The sequence below is a fragment of the Zootermopsis nevadensis genome, unplaced genomic scaffold (genome assembly GCF_977971745.1).
Source record: "Zootermopsis nevadensis isolate Lab colony 2312 unplaced genomic scaffold, Znev_1.0 Znev_ptg000045l, whole genome shotgun sequence".
NCBI lineage: Eukaryota > Metazoa > Arthropoda > Insecta > Blattodea > Termopsidae > Zootermopsis > Zootermopsis nevadensis.
The window spans coordinates 2247629-2265840 of NW_028259177.1; the positions used below are offsets into that span (position 1 = coordinate 2247629).

An 18212-nucleotide genomic window follows, 5' to 3' on the forward strand; every position below is an offset into this window, starting at 1 on the left:
GTGTATTTTCATTCAATCTTATGTAAAGGATTCTTACTAAAGCTTAATACCATGACACAAATTTTTACTATATTATTATTATTATTATTATTCAGTGTTCTGTCTTACGACAGGTCCATTGCTCTGCCCAAAAAGAGCTCTCCAGTTTTCCCTATTCTCAGCTTCTCGTTTTAATTCCTGGAACTTCATCTTCTTTCCTTCTTTCAGATCGTCGGTTAGCTGTATCAGTCTTCTTCCCAGTCCTCGCTTTCCTTCAACTTGGCCTTCGATGATATCACATTACATAACTAAAACTGCCAGTATGCTTCCTATTATATTTGTCTTACTGAACATAAAAACACATCAGAATCTTTCTGATAGAAACATCTTTTTCATTTTAGAGTGGAAAACTGTCTACAGTGAGAACAAAACTTTTGTTTATATTACATGCGCTATCACACCTTCAATTGTGTTCCAAGCAACATCACTACAGGAAAAATTTATAAATAGTTGGTTTCTACTACAGTTTTCATTCCTTTAGTCCCACAACCTGTCCTATTTGGGATCTTTAATGTCTGAATTCCTTTAGTTACAGCTGCAACATCAGCGTCTCCAGTCTGTTGCTTTACAGTGCCTGCAAGTTCATCAATGAACAACATCCTTTAGTTTAGTCCTAATAAGGATCTATGGAATGTAAATAAACTCTACTCCCTAACATACCTGAATAATGCATTTCCTTATCCAAGTCACAAACATTCCAGGTGCTTCATTCTGTCTGGTTCTTCACATCTCCAACTCCACCTAAGCTGGTTCCCCATCACACACACAACTGCTCTTCTGAAACACTAATATTCAGATAACTTGGTCTGCCATCTCTTGGTAATATTACTCCACGATATATGCATAAAAGAGGGGAGATACAGTTCACAAGGCAGTTGCCATTCAGCACATCCTATTCAGTATTAAACCTCGACCCGACACAGTAATACTTCTAGATGTCTTCCGCTAGACACGTCATGTCTCTATCAACTCATCACCGACTAATATTGAACATCAGATGAACCACGCCATATAAAAAACAATACCTTCGTTCTAATATATAAGAGTAATCTGATAATAACATTTTCAATAAACTGCATAACATTGTAAATGATTGTAATTCGAGTTTTAGATTTACCAATCTAATTTATACCTGAGGACGGTTAAATATAACCGAAACATGTCGTAAGAGACGTTCCAATTTGTAAATCGATCATTCGATGCGGAACGTGAAATGATATTTTAAATATTTTATTATCTTATTAAAAATTGTGATTTGACGGAAAAAATATTAAAATATCAACCTAATTCACAATATGACGCAAATATACTACCTTATTAATAGTTTTATTAAATAATGTAACTGTTCATATCAGATCACTACAGTTCATACGCTAACCAAAGATCCTGATTGTATCCTCCAAGTGTGGTTACAAATGCAACAATCAGTGAGGAAAAGGTTAAGCTTGCGACCCTTTCAAGGCACCCTCACAATTCATTCTGACCCGCAATTTCAAAACCACTGGACCAGAGCATGTATTGTTACAGAAACAAAAATTTAGGATTTTGAAACCTAAAGAATGAAGCTTCATACATAATGTGCAATTACATTCAGTAATACTCTTAAACCAGAGAAGAGCTGTACCAATTAATACATCCTCGATGTCAACATTCATCTACAAATAATGCTATAATGGAGGCAGCAGTCATTAATTCATAATCACAATGAGAAAAGACCTGATTGCAATGTACTGTTAAATGCAGCAACACATGGCAACCACATTACGTTTGGTCCCTAAAATCTCGGCTAGCTCTTAAAATTGTATTGAATTTTACCAACACTGACAATAACAAACTGTAATCAAAATCTAACTAACTAACTAACTAGATGGCTTACCGAACCCGAAGGTTCATCACCGAATTAACCAAAGCCTTCCACTGGACCCTGTCCTGGGCCAACAAAATCCATTCTCCTTCAACTCCTATCTCCCATAGATCCTGCCTGAGATTATCCTCCCATCTATGTCTAGGTCTCCCCAGCGGTCTCTTTCCTTCAGGTTTCCCAACCAATACCCGGTGCACACCTTGTCCCATCCATGCGCGCTACATGCCCCGCCCATCTCAATCTTCTCGACTTAATCACCCTGACAATACTGGGGGAGCAGTACAGATTTTTAAGCTCGTCATTGTGCAGTTTTCTCCACGCCCCATTGTCTTCTCTCCTAGGCCCAAATATCCTCCTCAACACCCGATTAATCAAAATCTACCTGTAAGTATATAAGCAATGCATTGATTTTACCAAATTGTATAAACACAAAACATAAACATTTAGCCTCCTACTTATTAACAACGACATACAAATTAATGTGAGAAAATTAACATCACATTATTCTGAGTTATCAGAGTAGCAAAAGGTCTTTTTACACGGAAGTCATTAAAAGTTTTAATATTATTCAGACTGACCTAAAGAAGATAGACAACAGGTAAAAGCCAAGAAGAAATTCATTTTTGCTGCTAGCTACACAAATATCCATGGACGTCCAAAGTCTACGAAGGCAGAAAAGTTCAGTATTTGCTGGATTCAAACGTATTAGTATTATAGCGCACACATTTTCACATGCAACGTATCTTCAAAACTGATTTAGTTCTTAGATTTGTGGGTAAAATAATTGAAAAAGACAACAGTACACTGAAATATTTACAATTAAAATCTTACCAGTTACCAAAAAATGCAAATCAGAGTGAATTATTGTAAAACCAAATAAAACCATTTTGAAACTAATGTTAACATATTTATTATTCTTTATCCCATAAAAAATCATACAAAGTTTACCTGTACATATCGTATGCAAAATATAATGGGGCTATACACACCTCAAAAGCCTCTTTGGAAATGGTGAAGGTTTAAATTCCACATCATAATGAATGGCAATTTTGTTCCGAAGCGTTGACAAGTCCAGTTTTTCTTCCTTTAGTCCCACAACCTGTCCTATTTGGGATCTTTAATGTCTCAATTCCTTTAGTTACAGCTGCAACATCAGCGTCTCCAGTCTGTTGCCTTACGGTGCCTGCGATTTCATCAATGAACAACAAAATACATTTTAAATTTATAAATATTCTTTATTCAAGAAAATAAGAACTGAGATCATTTCAAACCATTTTGTGACTTATTATTTGATCTGGAAAAGTACAGTTAAGTTAAAAAATTATTTTAAAATTAAATTTCCAACACAAACATTTAATTTCAAAGTTATCGATCAACCGCCTTCCTGAGCACAATATCAGAATTTTCGTAATGAAAATAAAAATTTGCATATGGATACAAAGTAAAATATGCTTCAGGCCACTGACATTTTCTGACTTTGTAATATGAAGTGTCTTGGAGTGTGGGTAAACTCACATTCCAGAGGCAATTGGAAATTGTAAAGGCTTGTCTTATTTTATGTAACAATGCTCTAAGAATTGCATAGCTGTGATGATTGTGAATTGAGCCACAAATTTAACCAACTAGCTTCTATTACATTTTTCAGGACAGTATACACCTTGTATACAGGACAAACAGGCTTCCATCATCACCACTGTCTCACAACAGTGTCATATTACCTGGTATCCATCCATAATCTATTTATATTATATTTGTAATTATTTGTCTCAAATTTATTGCTTAGAATGCACACCTGGATATTCAGAGCCTGAATTATAAATATTTATACAATTTTTAACGCTGAATGCAGTGTCGTCCGTTATCTCGACACACGCATTCAACTACATTATTCTTCTTAACGTCGTGTGAAACACCTTTGGTATTTTATGTATCGCTATTTACCAAGACATGAGACTGTTTTTGTTGTCTCACAAAATTATGTTACACAAATTCTTAAATTCTTACATCCAAATTTTGAGACTGCGATGTTCTGTCTGTTGTGCAGATGGTACTTTGCGTTCTTTGCAAAAACTAGCAATATTCCAAGGGAGACTGCTAATATTTCAAGATAGCAACTCCATCACATGTGAAGAAATAATTTTAGAAGGCGCAAGGCTTGCTTGGTATGTTGGCGGTAGCATAGCTGCTGGTAGGGCCTCCCTACCCAGATTGGTCGAGGGGGGAGAGGTCAGACTAAGACAGGTACTCAGGTCCTCCAGGTTGGGGGTTGCACTTTAAAAAGGAAGATGATTTTAAACCTCAATCAAAGCCTCGGACAGACGGACCTAACAGAGGATAGGACCAAATGAAAGAGGAGGATTGAGGAGGCCATGGACGGAATATGGACCGGACAGCCATAGAAGAAGAGCGAGGCTTGCTTAGAAGCAAGAGGTCAGCTCATTGAGACTCCTCTATCAAATAAGGTAAGCTGCAGTGCTTAGGGAGGTGATAAATCTACCGTCCTTCTAGTAGAACCTTGAGCACGCATCAAATTGATGAACCATGAACACAAGTCGTGTTAAAGCTCGGTCCGTCTGCTCAGCAGTAGTTTCTTCCGTGTACGTTTTGGTAGAGATTGTTTCGTATGAATATATATTGATTCAATATGAATACAATATTGCATGTAACAGATTCTGTGTATTACCTGGCAATTGAAAATAGTTGAATACTTAGTTGGAAGGCCATTGTATTGTCTTGCTCTGTCTGTGGCAACTGCAGGTACTTAAAAGGAACAATGTTGTCCATTGATGTAACAACGCCTGTCTGGAACATAACAAGAAATATCCAGTTGAAGCACAACCAGTCACAGTCACTCTGTTAATGCTAGCACACGCCCACCAACTAGGTAATTACTTAGACTTCCTGGTTAGAACAAGAATGAGATATAATACTGAAGTGGATATTAAGAAATATGACTAAAAGGAGCTCACACGAGATTTGCTAGACACATGTTGGAGGCCATCTCAAAGGAATACTTACAAATTAAGATACTGATCACTTACTACACCTCAATCAAAGCCTCGGACAGATGGACCTAACAGAGGACCGAATGGAAGAGGAGAATCGAGGAGGCCACGGACCGAATACAGACCGGACAGCCAACAAATTTATGGACAAGGTGGAAGATTACTAAAGATAACTATGACATCACCTGAAAAGCAATAATGAAGCTGTTCTTTCGAATGCCAGAAGATGGACGTCGGTAGTCTGTCAGTAAATATCCTCCGTGACATTATCATGGACAGAAACAGAAAGCTATTCCTTATGCTGACAGTGGTTTACTAATGAATTTCAATTTTAAATTAGTTACACACAAATTTATAACACTGCTTAGTGGGCACGCAATACTATTCTGTTGTGCGTGACTAGAACAAGTGTATTTTCATTCAATCTTATGTAAAGGATTCTTACTAAAGCTTAATACCATGACACAAATTTTTACTATATTATTATTATTATTATTATTCAGTGTTCTGTCTTACGACAGGTCCATTGCTCTGCCCAAAAAGAGCTCTCCAGTTTTCCCTATTCTCAGCTTCTCGTTTTAATTCCTGGAACTTCATCTTCTTTCCTTCTTTCAGATCGTCGGTTAGCTGTATCAGTCTTCTTCCCAGTCCTCGCTTTCCTTCAACTTGGCCTTCGATGATATCACATTACATAACTAAAACTGCCAGTATGCTTCCTATTATATTTGTCTTACTGAACATAAAAACACATCAGAATCTTTCTGATAGAAACATCTTTTTCATTTTAGAGTGGAAAACTGTCTACAGTGAGAACAAAACTTTTGTTTATATTACATGCGCTATCACACCTTCAATTGTGTTCCAAGCAACATCACTACAGGAAAAATTTATAAATAGTTGGTTTCTACTACAGTTTTCATTCCTTTAGTCCCACAACCTGTCCTATTTGGGATCTTTAATGTCTGAATTCCTTTAGTTACAGCTGCAACATCAGCGTCTCCAGTCTGTTGCTTTACAGTGCCTGCAAGTTCATCAATGAACAACATCCTTTAGTTTAGTCCTAATAAGGATCTATGGAATGTAAATAAACTCTACTCCCTAACATACCTGAATAATGCATTTCCTTATCCAAGTCACAAACATTCCAGGTGCTTCATTCTGTCTGGTTCTTCACATCTCCAACTCCACCTAAGCTGGTTCCCCATCACACACACAACTGCTCTTCTGAAACACTAATATTCAGATAACTTGGTCTGCCATCTCTTGGTAATATTACTCCACGATATATGCATAAAAGAGGGGAGATACAGTTCACAAGGCAGTTGCCATTCAGCACATCCTATTCAGTATTAAACCTCGACCCGACACAGTAATACTTCTAGATGTCTTCCGCTAGACACGTCATGTCTCTATCAACTCATCACCGACTAATATTGAACATCAGATGAACCACGCCATATAAAAAACAATACCTTCGTTCTAATATATAAGAGTAATCTGATAATAACATTTTCAATAAACTGCATAACATTGTAAATGATTGTAATTCGAGTTTTAGATTTACCAATCTAATTTATACCTGAGGACGGTTAAATATAACCGAAACATGTCGTAAGAGACGTTCCAATTTGTAAATCGATCATTCGATGCGGAACGTGAAATGATATTTTAAATATTTTATTATCTTATTAAAAATTGTGATTTGACGGAAAAAATATTAAAATATCAACCTAATTCACAATATGACGCAAATATACTACCTTATTAATAGTTTTATTAAATAATGTAACTGTTCATATCAGATCACTACAGTTCATACGCTAACCAAAGATCCTGATTGTATCCTCCAAGTGTGGTTACAAATGCAACAATCAGTGAGGAAAAGGTTAAGCTTGCGACCCTTTCAAGGCACCCTCACAATTCATTCTGACCCGCAATTTCAAAACCACTGGACCAGAGCATGTATTGTTACAGAAACAAAAATTTAGGATTTTGAAACCTAAAGAATGAAGCTTCATACATAATGTGCAATTACATTCAGTAATACTCTTAAACCAGAGAAGAGCTGTACCAATTAATACATCCTCGATGTCAACATTCATCTACAAATAATGCTATAATGGAGGCAGCAGTCATTAATTCATAATCACAATGAGAAAAGACCTGATTGCAATGTACTGTTAAATGCAGCAACACATGGCAACCACATTACGTTTGGTCCCTAAAATCTCGGCTAGCTCTTAAAATTGTATTGAATTTTACCAACACTGACAATAACAAACTGTAATCAAAATCTAACTAACTAACTAACTAGATGGCTTACCGAACCCGAAGGTTCATCACCGAATTAACCAAAGCCTTCCACTGGACCCTGTCCTGGGCCAACAAAATCCATTCTCCTTCAACTCCTATCTCCCATAGATCCTGCCTGAGATTATCCTCCCATCTATGTCTAGGTCTCCCCAGCGGTCTCTTTCCTTCAGGTTTCCCAACCAATACCCGGTGCACACCTTGTCCCATCCATGCGCGCTACATGCCCCGCCCATCTCAATCTTCTCGACTTAATCACCCTGACAATACTGGGGGAGCAGTACAGATTTTTAAGCTCGTCATTGTGCAGTTTTCTCCACGCCCCATTGTCTTCTCTCCTAGGCCCAAATATCCTCCTCAACACCCGATTAATCAAAATCTACCTGTAAGTATATAAGCAATGCATTGATTTTACCAAATTGTATAAACACAAAACATAAACATTTAGCCTCCTACTTATTAACAACGACATACAAATTAATGTGAGAAAATTAACATCACATTATTCTGAGTTATCAGAGTAGCAAAAGGTCTTTTTACACGGAAGTCATTAAAAGTTTTAATATTATTCAGACTGACCTAAAGAAGATAGACAACAGGTAAAAGCCAAGAAGAAATTCATTTTTGCTGCTAGCTACACAAATATCCATGGACGTCCAAAGTCTACGAAGGCAGAAAAGTTCAGTATTTGCTGGATTCAAACGTATTAGTATTATAGCGCACACATTTTCACATGCAACGTATCTTCAAAACTGATTTAGTTCTTAGATTTGTGGGTAAAATAATTGAAAAAGACAACAGTACACTGAAATATTTACAATTAAAATCTTACCAGTTACCAAAAAATGCAAATCAGAGTGAATTATTGTAAAACCAAATAAAACCATTTTGAAACTAATGTTAACATATTTATTATTCTTTATCCCATAAAAAAATCATACAAAGTTTACCTGTACATATCGTATGCAAAATATAATGGGGCTATACACACCTCAAAAGCCTCTTTGGAAATGGTGAAGGTTTAAATTCCACATCATAATGAATGGCAATTTTGTTCCGAAGCGTTGACAAGTCCAGTTTTTCTTCCTTTAGTCCCACAACCTGTCCTATTTGGGATCTTTAATGTCTCAATTCCTTTAGTTACAGCTGCAACATCAGCGTCTCCAGTCTGTTGCCTTACGGTGCCTGCGATTTCATCAATGAACAACAAAATACATTTTAAATTTATAAATATTCTTTATTCAAGAAAATAAGAACTGAGATCATTTCAAACCATTTTGTGACTTATTATTTGATCTGGAAAAGTACAGTTAAGTTAAAAAATTATTTTAAAATTAAATTTCCAACACAAAAATTTAATTTCAAAGTTATCGATCAACCGCCTTCCTGAGCACGATATCAGAATTTTTGTAATGAAAATAAAAATTTGCATATGGACACAAAGTAAAATATACTTCAGGCCACTGACATTTTCTCACTTTGTAATATGAAGTGTCTCGGAGTGTGGGTAAACAATTAATTTTACTCACATTCCAGAGGCAATTGGAAATTGCAAAGGCTTGTCTTATTTTATGTAACAATGCTCTAAGAATTGCATAGCTGTGATGATTGTGAATTGAACCACAAATTTAACCAACTAGCTTCTATTACATTTTTCAGGACAGTACACACCTTGCATACAGGACAAACAGGCTTCCATCATCACCACTGTCTCACAACAGTGTGATATTACCTGGTATCCGTCCATAATCTATTTATATTATATTTGCAATTATTTGTCTCAAATTTATTGCTTAGAATGCACACCTGGATATTCAGAGCCTGAATTATAAATATTTACACAATTTTTAAGGCTGAATGCAGTGTCGTCCGTTATCTCAACACACGCATTCAACTACATTATTCTTCTTAACGTCGTGTGAAACACCTTTGGTATTTTATGTATCGCTATTTACCAAGACATAAGACTGTTTTTGTTGTCTCACAAAATTATGTTACACAAATTCTTAAATTCTTACATCCAAATTTTGAGACTGCGATGTTCTGTCTGTTGTGCAGATGGTACTTTGCGTTCTTTGCGAAAACTAGCAATATTCCAAGGGAGACTGCTAATATTTCAAGATAGCAACTCCATCACGTGTGAAGAAATAATTTTAGAAGGCGCAAGGCTTGCTTGGTATGTTGGCGGTAGCATAGCTGCTGGTAGGGCCTCCCTACCCAGATTGGTCGAGGGGGGAGAGGTCAGACTAAGACAGGTACTCAGGTCCTCCAGGTTGGGGGTTGCACTTTAAAAAGGAAGATGATTTTAAACCTCAATCAAAGCCTCGGACAGACGGACCTAACAGAGGATAGGACCAAATGGAAGAGGAGGATTGAGGAGGCCATGGACGGAATATGGACTGGAGAGCCATAGAAGAGGAGCGAGGCTTGCTTAGAAGCAAGAGGTCAGCTCATTGAGACTCCTCTATCAAATAAGGTAAGCTGCAGTGCTTAGGGAGGTGATAAATCTACCGTCCTTCTAGTAGAACCTTGAGCACGCATCAAATTGATGAACCATGAACACAAGTCGTGTTAAAGCTCGGTCCGTCTGCTCAGCAGTAGTTTCTTCCGTGTACATTTTGGTAGAGATTGTTTCGTATGAATATATATTGATTCAATATGAATACAATATTGCATGTAACAGATTCTGTGTATTACCTGGCAATTGAAAATAGTTGAATACTTAGTTGGAAGGCCATTGTATTGTCTTGCTCTGTCTGTGGCAACTGCAGGTACTTAAAAGGAACAATGTTGTCCATTGATGTAACAACGCCTGTCTGGAACATAACAAGAAATATCCAGTTGAAGCACAACCAGTCACAGTCACTCTGTTAATGCTAGCACACGCCCACCAACTAGGTAATTACTTAGACTTCCTGGTTAGAACAAGAATGAGATATAATACTGAAGTGGATATTAAGAAATATGACTAAAAGGAGCTCACACGAGATTTGCTAGACACATGTTGGAGGCCATCTCAAAGGAATACTTACAAATTAAGATACTGATCACTTACTACACCTCAATCAAAGCCTCGGACAGATGGACCTAACAGAGGACCGAATGGAAGAGGAGAATCGAGGAGGCCACGGACCGAATACAGACCGGACAGCCAACAAATTTATGGACAAGGTGGAAGATTACTAAAGATAACTATGACATCACCTGAAAAGCAATAATGAAGCTGTTCTTTCGAATGCCAGAAGATGGACGTCGGTAGTCTGTCAGTAAATATCCTCCGTGACATTATCATGGACAGAAACAGAAAGCTATTCCTTATGCTGACAGTGGTTTACTAATGAATTTCAATTTTAAATTAGTTACACACAAATTTATAACACTGCTTAGTGGGCACGCAATACTATTCTGTTGTGCGTGACTAGAACAAGTGTATTTTCATTCAATCTTATGTAAAGGATTCTTACTAAAGCTTAATACCATGACACAAATTTTTACTATATTATTATTATTATTATTATTCAGTGTTCTGTCTTACGACAGGTCCATTGCTCTGCCCAAAAAGAGCTCTCCAGTTTTCCCTATTCTCAGCTTCTCGTTTTAATTCCTGGAACTTCATCTTCTTTCCTTCTTTCAGATCGTCGGTTAGCTGTATCAGTCTTCTTCCCAGTCCTCGCTTTCCTTCAACTTGGCCTTCGATGATATCACATTACATAACTAAAACTGCCAGTATGCTTCCTATTATATTTGTCTTACTGAACATAAAAACACATCAGAATCTTTCTGATAGAAACATCTTTTTCATTTTAGAGTGGAAAACTGTCTACAGTGAGAACAAAACTTTTGTTTATATTACATGCGCTATCACACCTTCAATTGTGTTCCAAGCAACATCACTACAGGAAAAATTTATAAATAGTTGGTTTCTACTACAGTTTTCATTCCTTTAGTCCCACAACCTGTCCTATTTGGGATCTTTAATGTCTGAATTCCTTTAGTTACAGCTGCAACATCAGCGTCTCCAGTCTGTTGCTTTACAGTGCCTGCAAGTTCATCAATGAACAACATCCTTTAGTTTAGTCCTAATAAGGATCTATGGAATGTAAATAAACTCTACTCCCTAACATACCTGAATAATGCATTTCCTTATCCAAGTCACAAACATTCCAGGTGCTTCATTCTGTCTGGTTCTTCACATCTCCAACTCCACCTAAGCTGGTTCCCCATCACACACACAACTGCTCTTCTGAAACACTAATATTCAGATAACTTGGTCTGCCATCTCTTGGTAATATTACTCCACGATATATGCATAAAAGAGGGGAGATACAGTTCACAAGGCAGTTGCCATTCAGCACATCCTATTCAGTATTAAACCTCGACCCGACACAGTAATACTTCTAGATGTCTTCCGCTAGACACGTCATGTCTCTATCAACTCATCACCGACTAATATTGAACATCAGATGAACCACGCCATATAAAAAACAATACCTTCGTTCTAATATATAAGAGTAATCTGATAATAACATTTTCAATAAACTGCATAACATTGTAAATGATTGTAATTCGAGTTTTAGATTTACCAATCTAATTTATACCTGAGGACGGTTAAATATAACCGAAACATGTCGTAAGAGACGTTCCAATTTGTAAATCGATCATTCGATGCGGAACGTGAAATGATATTTTAAATATTTTATTATCTTATTAAAAATTGTGATTTGACGGAAAAAATATTAAAATATCAACCTAATTCACAATATGACGCAAATATACTACCTTATTAATAGTTTTATTAAATAATGTAACTGTTCATATCAGATCACTACAGTTCATACGCTAACCAAAGATCCTGATTGTATCCTCCAAGTGTGGTTACAAATGCAACAATCAGTGAGGAAAAGGTTAAGCTTGCGACCCTTTCAAGGCACCCTCACAATTCATTCTGACCCGCAATTTCAAAACCACTGGACCAGAGCATGTATTGTTACAGAAACAAAAATTTAGGATTTTGAAACCTAAAGAATGAAGCTTCATACATAATGTGCAATTACATTCAGTAATACTCTTAAACCAGAGAAGAGCTGTACCAATTAATACATCCTCGATGTCAACATTCATCTACAAATAATGCTATAATGGAGGCAGCAGTCATTAATTCATAATCACAATGAGAAAAGACCTGATTGCAATGTACTGTTAAATGCAGCAACACATGGCAACCACATTACGTTTGGTCCCTAAAATCTCGGCTAGCTCTTAAAATTGTATTGAATTTTACCAACACTGACAATAACAAACTGTAATCAAAATCTAACTAACTAACTAACTAGATGGCTTACCGAACCCGAAGGTTCATCACCGAATTAACCAAAGCCTTCCACTGGACCCTGTCCTGGGCCAACAAAATCCATTCTCCTTCAACTCCTATCTCCCATAGATCCTGCCTGAGATTATCCTCCCATCTATGTCTAGGTCTCCCCAGCGGTCTCTTTCCTTCAGGTTTCCCAACCAATACCCGGTGCACACCTTGTCCCATCCATGCGCGCTACATGCCCCGCCCATCTCAATCTTCTCGACTTAATCACCCTGACAATACTGGGGGAGCAGTACAGATTTTTAAGCTCGTCATTGTGCAGTTTTCTCCACGCCCCATTGTCTTCTCTCCTAGGCCCAAATATCCTCCTCAACACCCGATTAATCAAAATCTACCTGTAAGTATATAAGCAATGCATTGATTTTACCAAATTGTATAAACACAAAACATAAACATTTAGCCTCCTACTTATTAACAACGACATACAAATTAATGTGAGAAAATTAACATCACATTATTCTGAGTTATCAGAGTAGCAAAAGGTCTTTTTACACGGAAGTCATTAAAAGTTTTAATATTATTCAGACTGACCTAAAGAAGATAGACAACAGGTAAAAGCCAAGAAGAAATTCATTTTTGCTGCTAGCTACACAAATATCCATGGACGTCCAAAGTCTACGAAGGCAGAAAAGTTCAGTATTTGCTGGATTCAAACGTATTAGTATTATAGCGCACACATTTTCACATGCAACGTATCTTCAAAACTGATTTAGTTCTTAGATTTGTGGGTAAAATAATTGAAAAAGACAACAGTACACTGAAATATTTACAATTAAAATCTTACCAGTTACCAAAAAATGCAAATCAGAGTGAATTATTGTAAAACCAAATAAAACCATTTTGAAACTAATGTTAACATATTTATTATTCTTTATCCCATAAAAAATCATACAAAGTTTACCTGTACATATCGTATGCAAAATATAATGGGGCTATACACACCTCAAAAGCCTCTTTGGAAATGGTGAAGGTTTAAATTCCACATCATAATGAATGGCAATTTTGTTCCGAAGCGTTGACAAGTCCAGTTTTTCTTCCTTTAGTCCCACAACCTGTCCTATTTGGGATCTTTAATGTCTCAATTCCTTTAGTTACAGCTGCAACATCAGCGTCTCCAGTCTGTTGCCTTACGGTGCCTGCGATTTCATCAATGAACAACAAAATACATTTTAAATTTATAAATATTCTTTATTCAAGAAAATAAGAACTGAGATCATTTCAAACCATTTTGTGACTTATTATTTGATCTGGAAAAGTACAGTTAAGTTAAAAAATTATTTTAAAATTAAATTTCCAACACAAACATTTAATTTCAAAGTTATCGATCAACCGCCTTCCTGAGCACGATATCAGAATTTTTGTAATGAAAATAAAAATTTGCATATGGACACAAAGTAAAATATGCTTCAGGCCACTGACATTTTCTGACTTTGTAATATGAAGTGTCTTGGAGTGTGGGTAAACTCACATTCCAGAGGCAATTGGAAATTGTAAAGGCTTGTCTTATTTTATGTAACAATGCTCTAAGAATTGCATAGCTGTGATGATTGTGAATTGAGCCACAAATTTAACCAACTAGCTTCTATTACATTTTTCAGGACAGTATACACCTTGTATACAGGACAAACAGGCTTCCATCATCACCACTGTCTCACAACAGTGTCATATTACCTGGTATCCATCCATAATCTATTTATATTATATTTGTAATTATTTGTCTCAAATTTATTGCTTAGAATGCACACCTGGATATTCAGAGCCTGAATTATAAATATTTATACAATTTTTAACGCTGAATGCAGTGTCGTCCGTTATCTCGACACACGCATTCAACTACATTATTCTTCTTAACGTCGTGTGAAACACCTTTGGTATTTTATGTATCGCTATTTACCAAGACATGAGACTGTTTTTGTTGTCTCACAAAATTATGTTACACAAATTCTTAAATTCTTACATCCAAATTTTGAGACTGCGATGTTCTGTCTGTTGTGCAGATGGTACTTTGCGTTCTTTGCAAAAACTAGCAATATTCCAAGGGAGACTGCTAATATTTCAAGATAGCAACTCCATCACATGTGAAGAAATAATTTTAGAAGGCGCAAGGCTTGCTTGGTATGTTGGCGGTAGCATAGCTGCTGGTAGGGCCTCCCTACCCAGATTGGTCGAGGGGGGAGAGGTCAGACTAAGACAGGTACTCAGGTCCTCCAGGTTGGGGGTTGCACTTTAAAAAGGAAGATGATTTTAAACCTCAATCAAAGCCTCGGACAGACGGACCTAACAGAGGATAGGACCAAATGAAAGAGGAGGATTGAGGAGGCCATGGACGGAATATGGACCGGAGAGCCATAGAAGAGGAGCGAGGCTTGCTTAGAAGCAAGAGGTCAGCTCATTGAGACTCCTCTATCAAATAAGGTAAGCTGCAGTGCTTAGGGAGGTGATAAATCTACCGTCCTTCTAGTAGAACCTTGAGCACGCATCAAATTGATGAACCATGAACACAAGTCGTGTTAAAGCTCGGTCCGTCTGCTCAGCAGTAGTTTCTTCCGTGTACGTTTTGGTAGAGATTGTTTCGTATGAATATATATTGATTCAATATGAATACAATATTGCATGTAACAGATTCTGTGTATTACCTGGCAATTGAAAATAGTTGAATACTTAGTTGGAAGGCCATTGTATTGTCTTGCTCTGTCTGTGGCAACTGCAGGTACTTAAAAGGAACAATGTTGTCCATTGATGTAACAACGCCTGTCTGGAACATAACAAGAAATATCCAGTTGAAGCACAACCAGTCACAGTCACTCTGTTAATGCTAGCACACGCCCACCAACTAGGTAATTACTTAGACTTCCTGGTTAGAACAAGAATGAGATATAATACTGAAGTGGATATTAAGAAATATGACTAAAAGCAGCTCACACGAGATTTGCTAGACACATGTCGGAGGCCATCTCAAAGGAATACTTACAAATTAAGATACTACACCTCAATCAAAGCCTCGGACAGATGGACCTAACAGAGGACCGAATGGAAGAGGAGAATCGAGGAGGCCACGGACCGAATACAGACCGGAGAGCCAACAAATTTATGGACAAGGTGGAAGATTACTAAAGATAACTATGACATCACCTGAAAAGCAATAATGAAGCTGTTCTTTCGAATGCCAGAAGATGGACGTCGGTAGTCTGTCAGTAAATATCCTCCGTGACATTATCATGGACAGAAACAGAAAGCTATTCCTTATGCTGACAGTGGTTTACTAATGAATTTCAATTTTAAATTAGTTACACACAAATTTATAACACTGCTTAGTGGGCACGCAATACTATTCTGTTGTGCGTGACTAGAACAAGTGTATTTTCATTCAATCTTATGTAAAGGATTCTTACTAAAGCTTAATACCATGACACAAATTTTTACTATATTATTATTATTATTATTATTCAGTGTTCTGTCTTACGACAGGTCCATTGCTCTGCCCAAAAAGAGCTCTCCAGTTTTCCCTATTCTCAGCTTCTCGTTTTAATTCCTGGAACTTCATCTTCTTTCCTTCTTTCAGATCGTCGGTTAGCTGTATCAGTCTTCTTCCCAGTCCTCGCTTTCCTTCAACTTGGCCTTCGATGATATCACATTACATAACTAAAACTGCCAGTATGCTTCCTATTATATTTGTCTTACTGAACATAAAAACACATCAGAATCTTTCTGATAGAAACATCTTTTTCATTTTAGAGTGGAAAACTGTCTACAGTGAGAACAAAACTTTTGTTTATATTACATGCGCTATCACACCTTCAATTGTGTTCCAAGCAACATCACTACAGGAAAAATTTATAAATAGTTGGTTTCTACTACAGTTTTCATTCCTTTAGTCCCACAACCTGTCCTATTTGGGATCTTTAATGTCTGAATTCCTTTAGTTACAGCTGCAACATCAGCGTCTCCAGTCTGTTGCTTTACAGTGCCTGCAAGTTCATCAATGAACAACATCCTTTAGTTTAGTCCTAATAAGGATCTATGGAATGTAAATAAACTCTACTCCCTAACATACCTGAATAATGCATTTCCTTATCCAAGTCACAAACATTCCAGGTGCTTCATTCTGTCTGGTTCTTCACATCTCCAACTCCACCTAAGCTGGTTCCCCATCACACACACAACTGCTCTTCTGAAACACTAATATTCAGATAACTTGGTCTGCCATCTCTTGGTAATATTACTCCACGATATATGCATAAAAGAGGGGAGATACAGTTCACAAGGCAGTTGCCATTCAGCACATCCTATTCAGTATTAAACCTCGACCCGACACAGTAATACTTCTAGATGTCTTCCGCTAGACACGTCATGTCTCTATCAACTCATCACCGACTAATATTGAACATCAGATGAACCACGCCATATAAAAAACAATACCTTCGTTCTAATATATAAGAGTAATCTGATAATAACATTTTCAATAAACTGCATAACATTGTAAATGATTGTAATTCGAGTTTTAGATTTACCAATCTAATTTATACCTGAGGACGGTTAAATATAACCGAAACATGTCGTAAGAGACGTTCCAATTTGTAAATCGATCATTCGATGCGGAACGTGAAATGATATTTTAAATATTTTATTATCTTATTAAAAATTGTGATTTGACGGAAAAAATATTAAAATATCAACCTAATTCACAATATGACGCAAATATACTACCTTATTAATAGTTTTATTAAATAATGTAACTGTTCATATCAGATCACTACAGTTCATACGCTAACCAAAGATCCTGATTGTATCCTCCAAGTGTGGTTACAAATGCAACAATCAGTGAGGAAAAGGTTAAGCTTGCGACCCTTTCAAGGCACCCTCACAATTCATTCTGACCCGCAATTTCAAAACCACTGGACCAGAGCATGTATTGTTACAGAAACAAAAATTTAGGATTTTGAAACCTAAAGAATGAAGCTTCATACATAATGTGCAATTACATTCAGTAATACTCTTAAACCAGAGAAGAGCTGTACCAATTAATACATCCTCGATGTCAACATTCATCTACAAATAATGCTATAATGGAGGCAGCAGTCATTAATTCATAATCACAATGAGAAAAGACCTGATTGCAATGTACTGTTAAATGCAGCAACACATGGCAACCACATTACGTTTGGTCCCTAAAATCTCGGCTAGCTCTTAAAATTGTATTGAATTTTACCAACACTGACAATAACAAACTGTAATCAAAATCTAACTAACTAACTAACTAGATGGCTTACCGAACCCGAAGGTTCATCACCGAATTAACCAAAGCCTTCCACTGGACCCTGTCCTGGGCCAACAAAATCCATTCTCCTTCAACTCCTATCTCCCATAGATCCTGCCTGAGATTATCCTCCCATCTATGTCTAGGTCTCCCCAGCGGTCTCTTTCCTTCAGGTTTCCCAACCAATACCCGGTGCACACCTTGTCCCATCCATGCGCGCTACATGCCCCGCCCATCTCAATCTTCTCGACTTAATCACCCCGACAATACTGGGGGAGCAGTACAGATTTTTAAGCTCGTCATTGTGCAGTTTTCTCCACGCCCCATTGTCTTCTCTCCTAGGCCCAAATATCCTCCTCA

The 18212-nt window shown here is 37.0% G+C and overlaps 1 long non-coding RNA gene across 35 annotated transcripts in view; it reads right to left on the minus strand.

The window, feature by feature from the left end:
- LOC147871640 (uncharacterized) overlaps positions 1-18212 on the minus strand; it is a 96489-nt gene that overhangs the window by 12590 nt on the left and 65687 nt on the right. For 28 of the 35 annotated variants that reach the window (XR_015538596.1, XR_015538599.1, XR_015538595.1 and 25 more), the window contains 10 exons: positions 16650-16774; positions 15232-15350; positions 13538-13731; positions 11345-11469; positions 9916-10034; positions 8210-8403; positions 6016-6140; positions 4587-4705; positions 2893-3086; positions 700-824 (listed from right to left, as the gene is read on the minus strand). This is a non-coding gene — a long non-coding RNA (uncharacterized LOC147871640). Of the gene's footprint in view, positions 1-699; positions 825-2102; positions 2286-2892; positions 3087-4586; positions 4706-6015; positions 6141-7418; positions 7602-8209; positions 8404-9915; positions 10035-11344; positions 11470-12747; positions 12931-13537; positions 13732-15231; positions 15351-16649; positions 16775-18212 lie in introns of all 35 variants that reach the window. The other 7 variants (XR_015538568.1, XR_015538569.1, XR_015538570.1 and 4 more) reach the window with 7 other exon arrangements.